This window comes from Pogoniulus pusillus, chromosome 13 (assembly GCF_015220805.1).
Source record: "Pogoniulus pusillus isolate bPogPus1 chromosome 13, bPogPus1.pri, whole genome shotgun sequence".
Lineage (NCBI taxonomy): Eukaryota > Metazoa > Chordata > Aves > Piciformes > Lybiidae > Pogoniulus > Pogoniulus pusillus.
In genome coordinates, this window is record NC_087276.1 from 31835673 (window position 1) to 31854578 (window position 18906).

At 47.5% G+C, this 18906-nt stretch overlaps 2 long non-coding RNA genes across 8 annotated transcripts in view; one reads left to right on the forward strand and one right to left on the reverse strand.

The window, feature by feature from the left end:
* LOC135180972 (uncharacterized) overlaps positions 1-18906 on the reverse strand; it is a 227069-nt gene that overhangs the window by 80681 nt on the left and 127482 nt on the right. Inside the window, exon 4 of one of the 7 annotated variants that reach the window (XR_010304632.1) lies at positions 7723-7957. The exons of 4 other annotated variants lie outside the window; for them this stretch is intronic. This is a non-coding gene — a long non-coding RNA (uncharacterized LOC135180972). Of the gene's footprint in view, positions 1-7722; positions 7958-10150; positions 10174-14622; positions 14839-18906 lie in introns of those variants that run through there. 2 more of the 7 variants (XR_010304633.1, XR_010304631.1) reach the window with 2 other exon arrangements.
* LOC135180973 (uncharacterized) lies at positions 12007-17044 on the forward strand. The gene is made up of 3 exons (XR_010304634.1): positions 12007-12113; positions 12230-12296; positions 16481-17044. It is a non-coding gene; the product is annotated as an uncharacterized LOC135180973 (long non-coding RNA).

The following is an 18906-nucleotide window of genomic DNA, read 5'->3' on the forward strand; positions in this document are numbered from 1 at the left end:
GTCAGTCCATCAGAGGGCTGGCAAAGATCTCCGCAGGGTGCCTGCGTAACGTAGGTTGACTGCCAAGTGTGTTCTGCAGCAGGCATGCAGGTCCAGAAACATCAAAATGAGGTGTTCAGAGTCATGCAGCATAATCTGAGCTTGTAACACCTGTGAGACCATAGGGAGAACTAACATCCAGGGTGCAAGGGCCCACAGACTGAGTTCTTCGGCTGCTGCAGGGTTTGCCTTCCATACAGAAAGGGCACTCTGTGGTAGTTATCCCCTCAGGGCAAAGCTTCCTGTGGAAAGTGTCTTAAGTGAGAGACGGTGCTTCAAGCCATCCTCTAGACTGGCATTTAACAAGCTGTCAGCATGACATAAAAATAGCAGAGGAGCTGAGGGAGAAACAAGACTCCAACGTGCCTGTTCTGCCCTCCCTGCTGCGACTGCACCGGGCACTGCCCAGCCTAATTCAGCGTTGCTAGTTGCCAGAAAATGGCAGTGGTTTGCTTTAAGCTTTTTCTTGGCTGGCTTTGCCAGACTAATGATCCGTTGATGTCTGGCTCCAGCAGTTCGCATCAGACCGGGGGCACGGGCTCTGCACTCGTTCTCGTCCAGGACAATGTGGCCACTATGCAACGCATTTGCCTCCTTGTGCTTCCTAGCCCACAGCTACGAAAGAAAGTTACAGTCACCCTCAGCTTACAGTGAACTGGGAATTGCCCCTCGCTGAAGTGAAGGCTGGTTAGTCTGCCTGAAACTGGTCCAACCAAGGCAAACATGAAGCTTTACTATCAAAGACAAAACTAGAGGGAGCAGGCAGCTCTTCAAAACGCAGTGCAATACTTCCTCTTTTTAGCAAGTGTCCTTCCTTACCTTGTTTAAGCCTTAATATTCAGACACAGCAATAACATGGTTTGGAACAGGATTTAAGATTACTGGAAACACAGAGGTCACTGGGGAAATGTCACAGCCTTGGTAGTAAGCTCCAGTGCTGGCTGGAAGCACCCTGGGCTAATTAAAAGAGAAAATTTCCGTATTTGGAATTTTTTCCCCTCCATGCAGCTGCAGCTCCTGGGTACTGCTGCGGCACGGTGCAGAGGCACCGAGCAAAGCTGTAAAAGGCCAACGGCCATTATCTAAGGAAAAACTGAAGAACTAGCCCTGGAGTGGAACACAGGCTTGCTCCTCAGGCTCAGGCTGAAAAGGACACTGAGGATCCCTTCCTGCCACTGCCTCTTGACCCTCACTGGCTTCTCAAGGACCTGAAAGACCTTCTGAGATGGCCAAGGTTAAGTGAGAGGAATCCCACTCCCTCCTTGGGATGCTGATGAAAACTATCCCCAAAGGGTTTACCAAATACTGTTAGCTGGAAAGCCAGATGTAACCCTACAATCAGTCTGCTGGAAGAAGCCTAAGACAGCTAGAACCCCTGGGTGGCTTCTCTTTTCACTTGCCTTTAGGTGTTCTGTTGTTAGGAACATATTTTCTAGCATTTTCTGAGATCAGATTCTCTTGTAACAATCCCATTTTTCTTTGGATCTTATGAGACTCTGAAGAATATTGCTTGGTCATCATCCAGCGCTGTATTTCTTTTCATGTATCAAATTCCATCCGTGACTGTGATCCAACTGTGCTGAGTCTGTCCTCCAGCCAAGCAGCCTGGAAATATTGGTTTGCCACCCCTTCCTTTTGCAGCTTTCCATTTCCATGACTGTCTCAATCTTCTTTGGTAAAATCTAGAGCTATGACAGCCCAGTCTTGTTTCTTGTACCCTTGTAGAGGTCAAATTACTCAGTGATCCTTCACACTCAAGGGTTTGTGAACTTGTGTTGCTGAGCTGCTCTGTGCAGAGCTGAACCTGACCTCATTTCCCAGCAAGCTCTTTCTCCATCTCCCACATGCGCACACACCTGGACCCCTTTCAGCTCTCTGCCGCTCTGTGGCTTCCCAAAGTGACAGCAGCTGCCTACATCCCAGGGTCAAAGATGGGAACAAAGATGTCCATATGTAAACCCCAAACCTGACCTTGCTGCTCCACCTGCTTCTTTGAAATCTGACCTGCCTAACTTCCCAGTAAGAGTTCTGGATCCTGCTCTTGTAGGTTCCCAGATAAACCTGTGCTGCCTCCTGCTCTGACAACAGCAGACCTCGACAGCAAAGCTGTGGCCGCTGGTGTACAGGCTAATAAAGCCCTGCTCCCAACAGCCCCAAAGCATACAGCTTGCCAGGATCACTGACAGCACGAAGCCGTTCATACGTGCATGGGAGGCGCTGCTGCCCTTAGAAAGCAGCTCTGGTGCACACAGAGGAGCCGGGAATGCTGTCAGCCATGGCTTTCTCTCCTTACAGTTCGCTCACATCACCACTCTGAAACCAAGAGTTGGAAAGCAAAATCCTCCAAGGCCAAAGTACGGAGAAGAAATGTGTGCTGGGCTTGTTTTTCATGCTCTATGAAACTGGATTTGCATACCTTAAATCTGCAGACAGCCCTGCAAACCACGTTTCTTTCTCCTTTGAAAGCAACTGCTTTCTACGTTCACAACTCAGCCTAATAAACTCCATAGCAACCCTATGAAGTGCACAAATGAGAGACCTCAATAAGTCACAACAAGAAATTTGCAAGCTGTGGACAGAAAGGGGTCCCAGAGGTACTCTGAAACACCTGATTCCTCAGGATTCTTACCACCCAGCATCCCCACTGCTTCTTCAAATGATCTGACTTCAGCCTCTGACTCAGTTGCCTACAAACCCAATTTTCCTTTGCTACAGCACAACTCACTGCTCTCCAGGAATACTTGGAATCATTTCTGGTTATCACATCATCATCACTGGCAGCTGCATGCAGCAATGGGACCAACTGAGAGGCATGGAGGCACCCATGAGAAAACCCTGAGCGCAACCAAGATCTTCCCTCATCACCTGGCCCGCTTCAGAACATGGCCCAGGGACTGCCTTCTGCAGGAAGGTACAGAAATCCCAGCACTTCTACACAGCCAGAATGGTCCTTTTGCCTTGCCATGACCAGCAGTAGCCATGTGTGTTTGTCAAACAAAACAAAGTGCTGCTAGCAGTAACACTTCACTTTCTCTTTAGGTCCTTATGATGAATATTGTTTACAGAGCAACAGGGATTTATGAACGCCGTTGCAGTAACAGAGATACAAGAAAAGAATGGCTTTGGTTGCAACCACTACTGACATTTTTAATTAAGACTTGCATGAATATTTATTCTGCCTCAGCCTCTTGAACTCCCCCACTTAGATGCAAGAAGGAAATATTTCCTTAGCTGTGCACACTATCTGCTCTGGCTCAGTCAAAGCAAATGAACATAGATAAAAAAACATTTCCATGCTAAAATAGTTTCTTGGGACACCAAATAACTCTGATTGTTTCTCTAACTGCTCTGAGCATTGGCAGGGATAAACCCAGGCAGAAGATTTCTGGAGTTTCCTGAAGTAAAAGCCAGGACCTACAGTCCGCTCAGGAAATGGCAGCAGCCTGGGCATGTCCATACATCGTCTGCTCACAATGTTAAGGGCAGAGTGCAAGAGACATGGCAGAGCCTAGCAATGATTTTCACACATCCGTGCTGTCATAAGGATTAGGAACAAAGTCCACTGAGGATGCAGGTGGGCAGCTGAAATGACAATGAGAGAACACAGGCAGGCTGGCAGGCAGCCTTTGGAGTCAGCCAGGAGGGCAGCGCTCAGAAGGGCACCTGCCGAAGGAGAGCAGCCTTCAGGAGCTATGTCAAAAGCATACAAAGGCTTTCACCTCCAAAGCTGTTTAATTAGAAGACAAAACTCTGAACAAGAACAGCATAACTCTTGAGATACAAAACGCAAATCTTCTGATTGGAAAGCAAATCCTACCTCCCTTCCCACCCACTGCATCCTTGCAAAACCATCCTTTCTCCCAGCTTTGCTTTCTAACACACCTGCTGTGGCTCCTGGGCTGACACATCCTTTGTGGTCACTACAGTCCTTGTCTATCTGGCAGCAACTTGATTTCCCCTCTCCCATTGCACCTATTCCCAGAGCTCATCACTGATGCATGCATTTGCTTCTGGAGCTTGTCCTCTACCACGCTGCTGCGGAGCCTGCTCTCCTGGGCAAGCACTCACCCGTCCCATGAGGGCTCTCTGGCCCAGCCACAGCTCCTGAGCCCAAGCAGACTTCTATAGCAGCCTCCCAAAAGCTTGTCCTTTGAAAATCCAGAACAGAGGAACGAGACTATTGCTCATAAAGAGACAGGGCAGTGTCAGGAAACCCACCAGCCCCTGCATTTCCCCAGGGGTCAGCACTAGGTCAGGAAATCCAGTCAGAGCATTTCAGAAAGAGCAGCAATTCATCTGGACTAAAAGCAGGCAGGCTGATAGACCAGCCCAGGTAGCTCTGTGCATGGAGATCATCATCTAGCCATGAAGTGTCCCATCTGAAAAGCATCAGAGCTCTGTCCTTTACAAGACGTGCTCCTCATGGGGAGCTGGCTCACCCTTCCCACAGCTCTGTGCCCACTCTTGTCCTGAGAGAGCAGAGACCCAACGCCTTCAGGGCAGATGCCATCACTCCAATGGCTAAGCCACTTCTGGTTCACACAATTTATGCTTTCATTTTCTCTGCTCCTCTGACAAACTGTCAAGATCCTCTGCCATCTGACCAGCAAACATGCAGGCACGCACAGCTCGTGTTGAAACTACTGACTAACCTGCTGGAAAGCAGACTTCTTATTAGCACTGTCCTGAGAATTAGCTCAGAATTGCAATTGTAAACTCACTTTGTCCTGCATCTCTTGGTATCACTATCTTAAGTAGAGGATTAGGAATGGGAAAATGTAAAGATGTGAATGAATATACTTCCCAGGGAAAAAAACCAACACTTTTCCTCTTTGAATTTGGTTCTAGGAGCCAGCAGAAATCCAATTCCATTGTGATTTTATCTGCTATTTTTGCTGGAAGGTCTTATTAGCTCCATTAGCAGAGCTCTCCATACTGAAGTTTCTCTTTCTGCAATTACTTTATAGCTCTTGAATGTAGAATTCAGTCGGCAGAAAGATGCACTTTACGGCAAGGTTAAGAATCTTTCAGGCTGTTCCACTTTTGCCATCCACTAAGTTGTCTGCTCTAGACTCCGACTGCACACTCAGGGCTGTGCTAACAGAATCGTGCGGAGCTGCCTGTGGCAGGGGCAGCTGCAGTCAGTTCACCCTTGCATCAGAGCCCACGGTGGTGCTCGGAGCAGGGCTGCAAGTGCTCATCAGCTCAGCCCCAGCTCCAGTGAGCCTGTGCACGGCACACAGGACCTGCACAGCTCGACTGAGCAGCCTGGCCACCAGCCACATGGCTCGGCAGGCAGGGACCTTGCTTGAAAGCATAAGCAGCACAAAGGCCGACAGAAAGCAGTAGTTAATGACTCCTGCCTCGCTGCAGCCAAGGAACCTCGTGGAATTAGGCAGCCTTTCAGGGCTTCGATCATTACTGTTCTATTAACACACTCTGCCTTTTATTCTGCCTGAAATAATATTGACTTACACTTCTCCTTGAGGGAGGTTTTAAGATGTGAGTGAACTACTATCTCTGCATTATCCGAAATGGAGCAAATGTTTCCTAGCAAGTCCTCACCTCTTCAAGAAAGAAACACTTCCCCTTGCGTATAATCAGCTGCTGTGTCTGGGAGGGACCTTTGCCCTGATGGCAGCTGAAGGGAAGCAGACTCCAGAGGCTGCCTGCCTGGAGGACTGCCATATTTAGTGCACAGCATCAGTCAGGAGCAAGCACCTGACATTTCAGAAGCTGTGCTTTGTGACTGCAGCACTGTAGGCCAAACAGGAAAACAGAATTGCTCCCACTAAGGAAAGCTCATTTGGTTCTTCTCAAGCTCCCCTTCCTTCCAAATCCATTTTCTAACAAATTTGTACCATGCTCTGGGCAGTAGGCTGAAGAACATAACCCAGCAACTCCTGTTCTTGGTGCATGCCTATAAACAAGATCCCTACAAGCAGTACAGTTCAAGAATGAGCTTCCAGGAGAATCCCAAATGCAGTTAACAGGCTTGTTCAATATGTCATAAAGTGTCAAAACATTAATAAAGGAGTCAAAAGAGAGAGAAGCCAAAGTGCCCTTTGTTAAACACATCCAGTACTCGTGCAGAGGGTTTTACCAGCAGGTGTTACCCTTGTGGGATAGCGACCGTCAGCAGGACCTGTGAACTTGCCTAGCTCTAGAACAAGGAGGCGTTTCGAGTGTCGCAGATGCACTGCATGTGCAAGCACTGACTCTCAGTAACGAGGCTGCATGAACAGGTACTCATTCTGGACCTGTCTCAGAACGCTGGTGCAAAGTACAGTGAAAAGCATCCCCATAGCTGCAGGGCTGCACAGCTTCTGCTGGTGGACTGACACCACTGCTGGTTCTGTAAAGTGTGAATCGGCTTCCCACACCTTACATCAGCGAATTACTGTAGCATTCCTCTGGTGTTTGCAACAGAGCACTCCATCTCGGAAAGGAGAGAAAGCATTTGCTTCTCTGACAGGGGCTGATAATGAGCGTCCTGGTACAGCAGCGTTTCGCGAGGGTCGGTAGGTGGCCTGTTACAGGGGATCCTCGACAGCTCCCAGCATGAATGGAGAACGTGCTTTTGCTGCTGGTGAATCACAGCCACTCCCGCCGATGGCTGCGGTCCCTGTTTGCAGCGTGACTGAGGCAGAGAGGGAGAAAGATCAGCCGGGCACTCGCAGCATGGATCCAGAAAAATCAGCCTTACAACAATCCCGTAATTATTACTACGGTGCAGCACTAGAAAGCACCACATTACCACCTGCTGTGCTCGGCTGCAACGGAGACAGGTCAGTGCCTTCATTTCAGCACGCAGATCAAACCACGGTGAGGAGGCAATCTGCACTGCGTTTTTCTGACTGGTTATGTCTTTTACAGTTGGCCAGGACTGCATGTGAAGAGAGGGCGTGGGTGTCTATAAGGGTAACCAGAACACTAGTCCTGCCTGCAGCAGTCTGGTTTACACCATTTGTGGAACGTCTCTCACTAACCCAGAATCCTGCGCTGAGATCAGATTAGTCATTTTTTAACCCTGAACCCACACATTTTCCTATCAACGCCTCTACTTTCAGAACTGAATTTCTCCCTCTGAACCACAACTCAGAAGAAGGTTAATTTTGCCAGTAATCTGTATTAGTCTGTTTGTATTAAGAACTGGGCTTTAGAAAAGAACAATGTCAAAGAATTTCAATTTCCAGAAGCTGAAGAGAACGCAGAGAGACCCAGAGCCCCATTTCTAAGCCAGAACTGCACACTGAAATTGACACAGTGAGTGTGTTAGCAAAGCACAACAATTCAGAAGAGAGATTAGAGAACAAAAGAGATGGGAAGAATTGATTAGTTCTATTGAATCAGAGCAGCACTGTGTGCATTTAACACTGCTCCAAAAATAAGACTCTTTCTAGTTTGGAACTTACAAGTCTAATGGAAATACCATTACCTGGAGGACCAATATCTACTGGGAAAGAGAAAGCACATCATCCCCATCTCCCACCAGTGTGAAAAGCTTCTTGAGTCAGATGAGACCACATAGCAGCAGCTTGTTCGAATATAGAAGAATAATAACCTTATATGCAATCTGGTATCAGATTTGCTGAAAACAACAGCCTGGTTTACAGGAGAATGGATATTTTCATCAGGCAGTTCTGCTTTTTCCACTTCAGCAAGTGTCAGTGGGCAAAGCGGCTAAACACATGTCCCCAGGAAGCAATAGCATGAAATACTGCTTGACAAAGGCTTCCAAAGCAAAAAAATCTGCAGACGTTGCACCCACATCCGCAATGACAGCTGATCTTTAGAGACTTCTTTTCCCAGGGTCACCTTCTTCATCCACTCCCTTCAGAATGCCTCCTAGATAGTCACATCACCAAGGTAGGTTTTTGACTACAGACAGTAAGCACTTTGTAGAAAGAGGGACATTCTGTAAAGTTAAGGACAGAACAACCTCAGTGTTTGGACTGAAGCTGCCAGGAGAAGAGGGAAAATGGGGATGCAGAAGAGTATATAAATGTTAAGCTACTATCACATTCATACAACTTTCCTATAGGCCCACTCCTCAGCCACTCCAGTTTGCTGTCTGGAGCAAACTGCCATTTACACTAAGAGTCAGGCTCTGAACTGTAGGAGCAAGGAAGAAGCATAGACTTGTCTCCAGCATCTCTGCTACACAGGCTGTAACCTCTGGCCACAGGGCAGAGCAGACCCCTAAGAGCTGCACAGCTGGCCCACGTCACTGCCACAAGAGAATTTCAATGAGGTCAAAACCCACACCCAGAAGCATGCCTGGTGTCACACAGGGAGCTTGTGGACAGGGATAACAGCACTTAAGACAGTTAATATTTTAAAAAGTTGAACTGCAACATCAATTGTCAACTCAATCTCTCCCTGTGAATAAAAATCAATGATAATCTTGTCTCACTTTTTAGGATGTGTTCAACAGATACATTACTAAGCCTCTGGAAGCTAATGGAGCCTGGAATATGAGCTTCATCCTTAAAATGCTGTGTAATGTAATTATGCATAATGTTCTTCTGCTGTGTTACAAATCTGCAGGAGAAGTTTGACTTCTGTATAATTGCTTATTTGACATTAGTGTCTGTGTAACTGAAATCCTGTTGAGCTTTCAGCCTGTCAAATACTTTGTGGTTTTCCACCTGTGAAGCACTAGAACTGGCCTGACTTCCCCGTTAATCTAGCCAAAGCAAAACGTCCCTTCTGATCTTCCTGGCTCAAGCTATTGTTTTCAGCCACCCAACAGAGGGTGAACGGACCAGAACCTATGCTGTCACCGTGAGAAGCAAATGTCCTTCCCCAGGACACAGGGCACAATCAGTGCACCTAATCCAGAGCAGAGAAACGTTTCTCAGCATTGCCTGTGCAGCAGTGGAAACACCACTGCACACGGACGGTATTTACACCAGTCAGAGGTAAAACAAAGGGCAAGAGAGGAACTGAAGTCCCAGCTCTAGCACATCACTTCATCCCTTGCACACAAGCACTCAGTGTTCCCCACTCTCTGCATGGGGTTCCCTCTCTCACATATTCTACTTTCACCACTTTAGTGAATATTTGTATTCTGTCTGCACAAAGAACCTGCAACAGAGCGGTGCAAGGTAGAAGCTCGAAGCAAGTTAAAAGAGCATCTCCAATGAGCCATCTGCCTTAGCAATGCACTGCCTCCACAGAGTGCAGCTGAAGACTGCTATGGTCACCTGTGGCCGCTGGTAGTGTTGCCTGTAGGCACTGTCACCTGTGCCCACTGGTAGTGTTGCCTGTAGGCACTGTCACCTGTGCCCACTGATAGTGTTGCCTGTAGGCACTGTCACCTGTGGCCGCTGGTAGTGTTGCCTGTAGGCATTGTCCCCTGTGCCCACCGGAATTGTCACCTGTATGTGACACCTACCACAACTCTTCAGGGCCCTTTTAACCTCCTCCAGTAATGAGTAGTGTAGCCAAGAGGCTCTGCACGCTGGTGTATGAGCACACTACACCATCAACGTAATCAGGCCATGGGTATTCTGAATTCTTATTTGAATGCACCACTACATTGGTAAGGGATTTGTACTTTAAACTAAAACCAAGGAATAAAGACGATGTTGAATCCATAAAGATGGATTTGGCTGGACTAAGGGAATAAGCATGCAAACATCTCATACGGTTAAGCCTCAGCTATCTCAGAGCAAAAACAAAGCCAGCACCACAAAACCACTAGAAACCAGGTTTGAAAGACAGTGAGAAGATTGAAAAAAGGTGAACAGCAAAGGCAAGGACTGCTAAAACCCTGTCCACAGACTCTGCCTTTTCATGCTCATAACTCACTGTGCAGGAAGATTATCTCCCCGCACTGGCGCAGTGCCTCAAGGAAGTGCAAAACAGCGACTGCTACAGAATAAAAAAGGCCATGCGATAGAGGAACAAGACTCCCACCAATAAAACCAACAAAAAGAGAAAAGGAAAAGAAGAGGGAAAGCCTTACTGCATACAAATGAAAACATGCAGCAAAAGGACACCAATGGAGAAAGGCACAGTCAAGTAGACCTGGGGTGAAGCTGCGTAAACAGAGTTACAGATCCAAATTCTCGCAAGAACAAAAGTATTCTGCTGAGCCAAAATCTCACCCCTATGAGCAAACAGCCCCTGCAAAAAAATGAAGGACATCTTATTAAGCTGTACCTGTGCCTCGTGCTAAAGAAACCAGCTTCATAATGGTTGGCAAAGGAAGGGCTGATCCTGATTTTTCATTGTTACTGTAAATGAGGAACTATTTCACAGCAGCCATTGAAATAGCTGTACAGACACAACAACTCTGCAGATGTAAAATGAAGTTCAGGCTCAAGAGGAAACGCAGACACTGGTTTTAATCCTCCTGCAGCAGAAGGCTTTTTATTATTGAGGCAAAGATGGAAACTACCAACAGCAAGTCAATGTTATCAAGTTTTCAGATTATGGCTAACATAAACAATTTCCACACTTGTTCTGTTTTTTTTTCTCCTTCTCTCCTATTTCATCACTGTTTTGGTGCTCATAGCACTTTCACCACTGATCTAACTACATGGGATGAATATTTTAAGGAAGAAATGACACACAAATAGCACCACAAAGGCTGTTTCTCAGGCAGGTGAGTCACACAGTGTATAAATAACTCTGTCAAGAGAATGACTTAGTCCTGCTGTGAAATCACTTAGCAGAGCCAGGAAGGTGGGGAGTGTGGCTGCCGCCACCAGAGTGCATGCAGTCCCCTTTCCCCCCATATCATCTGTTTTGCTTTACACTGCATTGTAAAGCAAACTGCTCTTTACCCATAGTGCTCATCCATCTGTTCCCAGATCAACATGAACAACAGGTTTGAAACAAAGACAACTCGCTGAGGTTGCACCTTCAGAGGGCCCCTGCCAGGCACCTTACTGATGAGCATCCAGGCAGATCCCTCCTGCTGTCCCACTGTTACACTTCACACCAGACCCTGGAGGACAGCATGACCCCAGCTATGGCATGGTGAACCAGGAAGTCCTGGAGACTTGTGTTTGGTATGAAACCAACTTAAGACAGAAATAATCCCCAGATAATGGCAGCATTCACTTCTCATGTGCCTCAAACTCCTTGTCCAGCTGAGACAGCTCACTAAAGCATCAATTTAAAGTCACCTATAAGGGTGGTTTTCATATAACAGGCACCTGTTTCACTCTCACTGAGTCTGAACCGAGCAATTTATTTCATGCAGCAATCAAACACTAATGGGTTTCTGTTTTAACCTGTCCAGACCTGAAACGGTGACTGAAAGAGATGAAATTGCATCCCACCACCAGTCTTCAGAGCTACCTAGGTGCTTTCATCTTGCAGTCACTTCTTTCTTTTAAAGGAAAGTTGGGCTCTACAAAAACATTAAACACTCTGCATTTTCCAAACAGGAACTTCCCTGTCAATCTATCACAGGTTTCAGCCTCTTGATCTTTTCTCTGTGTCTCACTGCTGAGAAAGATTTCTCTTAAAGGGCCATTCTACAAAAACAAGCAAGGGGATTTCATTTCATATTTTAAAATTAAAAATGCATTATTGATGGGATCATTAATTATATGTTTTGGACTTATAACCAAGCTTTGAAGAAATGCACAAGAGTTGAGGGTACATAATTGCTACCACAGCATAAATCTCCTTCATATTAAACACAGGCTCCATTTCCTCCTCCTTTCAATGTTTTATCCTGAATACATGTGGCAGTTGTTTGGCAACATCTTGTATGCCATTTCAGTCCTTGTTTTGAAAGAAGGCAACTAAGATGTAAAGATTCTTCCACTGACGTAAGCCAGTTCTACTTCTAAACCGAAATACATCTGAAGTCCAAGGTCTTCTAAAAATCCCAACCCTCCCAGCTCCCTCCTCCCTCAAGGGCTCAGACCCGCAGCCCGGGGGAAGTGCAGGCACTTCAGCCCTCGGCTGCGTTCTCCACCCCTCTTTCTAAGCGGCAGGGAAGGCCCTGGCGAGCCACGCTGCAGAAGTGCGGGCAGTTGGCTGTCAGACCTCGCTGAAGGCTGGGGCATGGCGGTGAGCCACCTGGAGCCTGGCAGAGGGCGCCGGAGGTGCGTGTTGGTGTGCGTGCACACAAGCACCTGCACCCTTCGCCCTCGGACCAGGCGCAGGAAGGGAACTTCCACCAAGCTTTCAGGCCTTCCAAAGACACTGCACTGTTTTCCAGGGGCGTGCTTCACTCGAGACTCCGGGAAGCTTCACTGAAATGCAAACCCAGGGCAGCCAACGCTGAGGTAGGTGCAGGAGGCTTCCAAAGTTTCACGGACACATCCCACCACTTTTCCCCGGTGAGCTACTGCGGGCCTCGGGAGCCGTTCTCAGCTGCGGCCAGAAGCCCCGCGGGAGAGGGCGAGCTGTGGGTGAGCCAGGGTGCGCGGCCGGCAGCAGAGCGGCGGGGCCAGGCCAGCTCCCCCTGCCCGGGGCGTGAGCACTTCGCATCTGCTGTGAGGGGCAGCGGGAAAGGAGGCTGCTGCCTTAAGGGATCCTTGGGGCCATGTGCTCAAGGAGGCTGCTGCCTTAAGGGATCCTTGGGGCCATGTGCTCAAGGAGGCTGCTGCCTTAAGGGATCCTTGGGGCCATGTGCTCAAGGAGGCTGCTGCCTTAAGGGACCTTTGGGGTCATGTGCTCAAGGAGGCTGCTGCCTTAAGGGATCCTTGGGCTCATGTGCTCAAGGAGGCTGCTGCCTTAAGGGACCTTTGGGGTCATGTGCTCAAGGAGGCTGCTGCCTTAAGGGACCTTTGGGGTCACTTGCTCGTGTGGAATGACGAAGCTGGTTGAGTCTCACAAACACACAGAGTTCCTGAACTCAGGCAAGTACACCAGTGCTAAGAGATGACAACCCATGCTCTACTCTCACCAACCATTCAATTGTGACAAACAGAGGAGGCCTTTTTTCTGAACCAGATTAGAGAGACCAAGCTCAGCTAACAAAGTACCTTAGGTGTTAGGATGCTGGCCACAGGCTTCAAAGATCCAGATTCAGTTTCTTGTGTTGTAACATAGGATTTGGGAGCAAAAACTAAGTCTTCATCTTCCTGTGTTTCACCTCCCCACTGGTAAAACAGGGAAGCCACCATGTGCAGTCGCACAGCAGTCCACACCTGCTCAGCTAAAGTGACTAGAGAGTAGAGTTAACCACAGGAATCAGTTGGTTGTAACCAGCTGCTACACTAGGAGTAACTGAGAACACAGGATCTGATATTTTACTATTATTTTGTATTTGGACTCTCTAGGTTGGACTAGATTATTAAAGAGAAAACCTTTAAAGTTCCTGAAACTGAGGAAACAGGGTCTTTGGTGTCTTTTGTAGTTATTTCATCCACAGCACAGATCCAAAGCTCCTGCTTTAGAGGCTGGAGACTGCTTTGTTATTAAATGTACGCTCATCGTGGCCCTTACAAATCTCTATTAAACTGAGGATTAGGCAAGGGCTGGAACAGATAGACACTATATTTTCCTTCAATCTCCTTTAAAATAATGATGCATGCAACCTCATGTCATTACTCTTTAATGGTCTTAAGCCTATTTAATAGCACAGTAATATTCCAAAAAGGAAAAGGGAATTATTTCCACATTTAATTTTCATTGCACAAGTGGATGAAGTTCTTTCCATGGCAGATAAGCAGCTAAAGCTGCTTGGTACCTTAACTGGGATATGACTGCATTAGCTCTGCTACATTACTGCCAAGCTAATGAAACAAAGCAAAATGATTAGCTTCAGAATCCTCAGAGTATCAGAAAGTGGCTTGCTTCCAGAGGCCTCCACAGAGGCAGCAGGATTGGCAGAGGCTGCACCTGAACGAGCATCAGGTTTGGCCTGTGTGGCCAAGCTGGTTACCTGTCCATGGCACAGATCCTGTACTGTGTGCTGCTTGGGGAGCAGCACAAAGATTATGGGCTCTGGTCCCCAGCTCCTTTCTTCTGCTGTGGCAGGGAGAATAGAGGACAGATCTGTGCTAGCGTGTGTGGTCTGCTGTGACAGCCTCTGAAAAAGCTGCATGTCCAAGAGCTAAGTTACTCCCTTGCCTGGAAACAACACATAGGACTGTTCTTGGCTCTGTAGCAGTGCAGGGACAGCTGCAGAGAAGCAGAGGACACTAAAACAACCCACAGGACTGCTCCTGGCTCTGCAGCTGTGCAGGGACAGCTGCAAAGGAGCAGAGGACGCTAAAACCCACTTTGTCAATGTGGTAGATCCACGGCTGCTGTATAACTGTGAAAAGAAGCTGACACTTGGGCCTCCTGGACACAAGCAGAAATAACTTCTCTGAAAAGACTTAATAACCACACTCCCCTGGCTGTTAGTCTAGCAGAAGCTCCTAACAGGTAACACAGAATTAAAAAAACACCCCGGAAATGAAAGAAAACACAACAAACAAACCAGATTCAGAGAGAGCCTGTGTGAGTCAGAACACAAAGGGTATCTGAGTCAAGGTTCAGAACCTTTTTCTTCCAATGCAGTGATGCCATTGATTTTTCCCCTGGAGGGTGTTACTCCACTCATATTTCAGCTTTAATTAGCTGCTCAAGGATTGTTCGTGCCTCCATGAGATTCTTTCCTCTAAGTTCTAATTTGAGGTGCTGGATAGACCAGACAGCATTTGATGACCTTTGATAGCCAAACTGACTTGAGCTTCACGTGCACAAAAGTTCTAGTTGGGGAAGGAAGAGAAGTTACACCAGATGACTAAAACATGAGGCACAGCAGCTCTGCCCCTGTCTCTCTACTACTCCTAAGCAGTCATCTCCTGCTCCTTCTTCAGATCTCCAGGGAGCCTGTGGACACAAACATCTGACACAACCAAATCACTTGCTGGAAGGAGACTTCAGCATCATCACAGCTTCTGCCAGCAGAGAAGCTGTGCTACAAACATCTCATTCTCTCTCACATGCTCTCCCTCCCTAGGGATTTGTGATATGGGAAGGACAGTCTCAAAGTTTTCTTATCACCTACTGCAACTAAAGAGTACTGGAAGCACTTACTACTGCAGACATGATTTTGTCCAAGGATCTAAGAAGTCAAATTTCATTCATTTTTTAACAGAGGTGTCATTTTACACTCTGAAAGTGCTGCAGCAAAGCTCAGCCTTTGAAGACAATGATAAAAAAAGATTGTACACGTGTTCAGATACATAGAAAACCAGTCAGGGAACTTTGTTAGGTTGTCCCTCCGTGACTGGTTTCATTATACATAACTTAGCTCCTCAGGAACAGAAATCTGGGTGTTTGGGTTTTACAGGGTTTGGTTGGTTGGGTGGGGGGGGATATATTTTACCATTAATTAATGAGGCTGCATCAGCATGACTGATTTACAGTGACATGCTCCAATAGCTTAGACATGGTGAGCAATGCCATGTCAGATGCTTCAGCACTCGTGGCAAGATGAAAGGCACAGCACGTGAGGCATGTGCCAGTGCTGAACGGAGGTATTTGGTACTCCCAGTAAAGCCTACCAGTATGATTAACTTGGCTTTAACTTTGTGTAGCTCTGCAGCCTTCCCTATCAGCTCTTCATTTGAAAGCATATTTCCAGAGAACCCTCATCAAGTGTATTTACACACCCTCACTGCAACAGCAGCTGTTGGCAAGTACTTTATCGTCTCCTCAGAGCATCCAGCTCCACTCACGTCACTTAACAAGATCCTACAGTCCATAAAGACCAGGTGGGCTGGCAGCAGCCTGCTAAGAGCCCAGAAACTGTGCTGTTACTGTCACACTGCCAGTGAGCCCCCACACTCCTGCACTCAGAGATGTGCCCTTCCTCCGCTGATATCCATCCCTCACGGAAAAAGAAGACAAAGAGTGATGCTACCTCACTGCTCTCAGCAGCTCTGACTTCCAAGGGAAGATCTCCTCCTAGCCACCCACTCTCTGCTCTCTGTTTGTGGGAGCAGAAATCAGATCATTGCCCTAACCCAGTTCCAGTGAGAGCTTTGCTCCTACTCTGCAGGCCCAGAGAGGAGACCACGTGCAGCTGTAACTCTATTCATGCAGAACTTAGAGCACATGCTTCAGAAATCCTTAGTGCTCTCTCATTCCTTCCCTTACACAGCTCACAGTACAGCTTCCTTTTTGTAGCAGCTGTTAATGCTGCAGTGACCATGGCACAATGGGCCTGTTTAGTGGACAGGCCATGGAGGGAGAGGGAAAGATTTTCTCTAGTCTCTCTCTACCCAAAGAGAGCCTTCAGTGGCTCACCAGTTACTAGCTGTGACAATTCGCTGTTTTCAGTATTAATTCTGTTTATCAAGCCAAAGGACAGAGTCTCCAGGTATTGCTGAGAGTACTTTTGACTTCTGGAATGTCTTTAAGTCTTACAGTTGAGATTTTGCATCCTTGCTACATTTTAACACATAATGCACACTCCAATAGTTTGTATTCCTGAGACTCACAACTGGACAAGTGATCATTTTCACAGGTAACACAGGAACCACCAGACAGTCCCTGCCCTCTCTTCCCAGCCATCCTCGAGAAACCTGTCTGGAAGATGAGATCTGATTACATCTTGCTGTCTAGAATGTCACTCTGCCTGTAGGAAAGAGAAGTGCAAGCTCATTCCTGTTGCTGCTGTTCACCTGTAGAGGTGGCATGGCTGGCTCTGCCTGTACACAGTATTTCATGGCATTCTTACCTAGTCTAAGGAGCCCAAACCCATGCTTGGGGTGCTGCTTATTAGCAAAAATACACAATGCATACACCATAAGCATTATTTTATGTCAAACCTCAAACTATGTACACATTAACCAGACATTTTCCTTGTTTAAACAGAATTGTAGTCAGGAAACTGCAACCAGGTACCTACTTGAGCAGGCTAGCAATAAGCTAGCAGAGGACGAACTGTATTGCCAGAGGGCTTTGCTCATTCGGAATAGTCTCTTTGCAGTTCAATCACACCTGCATGAGCAGCATATTTCTGTATTTAGCCACCACTAATTCTTTGTGAACTGAACTCTGATTAAATTTTGTCATCCCTGCTGTCAAATGACTAAACAAAAGCCTCGTTCTGTGCAGGTACATAACTAACCCTGGTGTTGGTCTCCTCACGTCACATACTGGGCTCTGGCACATTTGCCAGCTAACACCGAAGGTGTCAGCCTGCCGCTCCAGCAGCACCCTGGTGTATCCTGCTCTGTCACAGATTACTTACAAGCAAGGCATTTGCATCAATACAGATCATGAGGTGCTTGGGATACACTGGTCTCACACAGATGTACAACACTCCCCTCTCCTGGCACTGCCATTTTTCACTGCGAGATCTCCTGCTGATGCAGCTAACTGCCATTACACAGGGTGCTGGCTCACACTGGGGGATTAAGGAGCTCGATCTGTTTTGTCCATCACAGGGACAACCAGAAGATTACAGAGCCATAGTTCACCTTGCAGGGAGGAAATATCAAAAGCTCTCCAATGCAGTGGGGCGCAGCACATTGATCCAGCCATTCGAGCGTAGCGAGCACACCAGTACACTCCAGCAGCTGGTAATGAAAGCCAAATAGATTCACGTGAGACACAGCCAACTTAAAACCTGTGCATGTTGTTTATCTTTGCAGCTAGCTCCAGAAGGAAAGAAGGGATGTTCTGGCTTTTCCTGTTTTCAGGTCAAATCCAGGCGTCACTGGAACTCAGGGCTTAGGCAAAGGTAGCTTCCAGCAAGGTTCATATGAACATCTTAACTGCCTCTGAGCTCCAACAGCCTGCTTCCACCTAGAGTCATCCCCTGACACCCAAAACCAGAAGATGAGTGCCACTGGACTAACATCGTCGTGCCACTGCCCTGGTCGCCCACGAAGTCTGCTCAAGCATACAACAGACAGAGGTTCACTGCTGCTAGCACTTCAGCATTAGGACTGAATTTGGTAGGAGGCTCCCCTCACTGACTCCCAACAACTGCCTCACACGTGCAAAGTCTGCTCCAATTTCCCAGACTGGTCGCACCTCATCAGGTATGAACAAACTCAGGTCAGACTGGCTCCCTACCCGTACCAGAGCACCCCACTCTCTTCTGCAAATCCACAGTGGCATCCCCAATACCTGTTAGGCACTCACCCAACACAGGCAACAGGCAGAACACTCACACCTGGCTTGCTCCTGTACAAGCCCTAGAGCCAGCAGAGCTCTGCTGGTGTGAGGTGCAGGGGCAGCAGCCCTTGGCACCCTGCCTGGGAGCAGTGTGTGATAGCTTTGAGACAACTCCGGTTTTCTGTCACCAAAACTCACCACATGCAATTGCCAGCAAGGGTTCTGGGCAGACACGCTCATATTTACAGAGCTTCGCCTCCTAACAGCCTCCTGTGTGGAAGGGAGTTTGGGATAGATGACATTTAAATAGCCCTTCTAACCCAAACCAGTGTTCTGGAAAGAAGATGCAGCTGATGAAACCCACAAAAAAGTATCCTTAAGTCGCTACCACACAAACTGAAAGGTGAAACACAGCCAACAGCTATGTCCCTACCCATGTTCTTCTCACAGCCGTGCCTTGTCCCATGCCCCCCATGTCCCTTTCATCCTGTGGTACGCTCACAGTGCTCCAGTTCTTAGTGACTAGGCTCAAAATCCTTCTGCTTTGCATGGTCTGGATCAATCCTGTAAAGACTTCTTTGAAAACTACTCCTAGGATGACGTATGGGCTAATTCTGGTTGCTATAGCATTTAGAGCCAGACTTACGACTGGGGAAACAATCTCCCACTCACTTGAAATGCAGAGAAAGGTTTCAGTACTGGAGGAGAAGGCTCTCTGGCTGGAAAGCCATATTTTAAAGTTTACAGCTCCTGCTCCTGGCTCTGTGTTGCTAGGGCAGCAGGCAGAGACAGCCTGGCAGAGCTTTGCAGATGCTGTGGAGCTCT